The sequence below is a fragment of the Tupaia chinensis genome, unplaced genomic scaffold (assembly GCF_000334495.1).
Source record: "Tupaia chinensis unplaced genomic scaffold, TupChi_1.0 Scaffold145652_1, whole genome shotgun sequence".
In the NCBI taxonomy this organism is placed as follows: Eukaryota; Metazoa; Chordata; class Mammalia; order Scandentia; family Tupaiidae; genus Tupaia; species Tupaia belangeri.
In genome coordinates, this window is record NW_006205509.1 from 374,392 (window position 1) to 375,670 (window position 1,279).

Here is a 1,279-nt window from a genome sequence, read left to right on the forward strand (position 1 = left end):
TCTCTCAAAAAAAAAAAAAAGTTGAATTTACCTGCCTTATTTATTTATTTATTTATTTTTTGGAGAGGTTTTTGCTATAGGGCGCTTGCGCTCGCCAGACAGACAGAGACAGAAAGCAAGAAATCATCCCCCAGGGGGGATGGCCACACCACAATTCCTTCTCCTCTGTTCTCCTCTTGGAATCTTGGGCACGCACGCACACGCGCCCGGCATGAATTTTAAGCCACAGGGTCCAGGACATGAACCTCGGTCAACTACGTGGCAGTCCAGTGGCATAGCCATTACGCTAACTGCTGGTCCCTACCTGAATTCTTTTTTTAAAAAACCTAAATTCTAATTGCAGCACTGCCACTACTTATTCAATGGTTCTCAAGGTTGAGTGTGCACCAGAGTCACCTGGAGAACTTTTAAAGCACAAATTGCTGGACCCTATGCTCAGAGTTTATGCTTATAGCATTTAGGTCTGCAGTGACACCCCAAAATCTGCTTTTTTTTAAAATTTAATATTTCTTGCCATTGGTCGCAGATGCCCACTGGAGAAAGACAGAAGGAAATGAGAAATCACTCTCTGTGGGGATGTCCACGCCACAGTCCATTCTCTTCTCAAGCTTTTTAGAACGGCATATGCGTCTGGCCTGTTTTTCAAGAGGCAAGATCCAGTGGGATGCAGTGCCTTAAACACCATGCCACCTGCTGGCCCCCAAATCGGGTGATGCTGCTGCTGGTGAGAAGACTACACTTGGAGAAATACTCTCCAGCCACATGATTAGATGCCTCCCAAGTGTATACGGGATAGCAACAGTAGGTGTCCGCTGGAGCTGCGACCTGGTGCTTGGAGCGCAACTTAGCAAAGCTCAGTTAAAACCAGCTCTTGTCGGATAGACAGAAAGAATCAGTTAATACTAGCTCTTGTCGGATAGACAGGAAGAATCCTTTGCCAAAGACCATCTCGCAAACGAGAAGGGACGGAACCCCAAGGCTCCTCACTGCCTGGAGGCGTTTTACCCCTCCAGCGTGGAGGCCCCTGGGCTCTAAGCGCTCCAGCAGCGCGGCCACCTTGCCGGCGCCAGCACGTTGCGGTTTCATGCGCTCGCCGCCCGCGGCTCCGCTAAGGCCTGTGATCTTTGGAGTGGCTAGAACCCTCCGATCTTTTTCCGCGCCGAGAGCCTGGCGGCGGAGACTGCACCCCTGGTTGAGCTGGGATCTGGAGAAGCCGGGACGTCCTCCACTTGGCGGCCGGGCGCTCCGGGGCCAGCTGGAGGCCTCTGGGGCGGCGAGA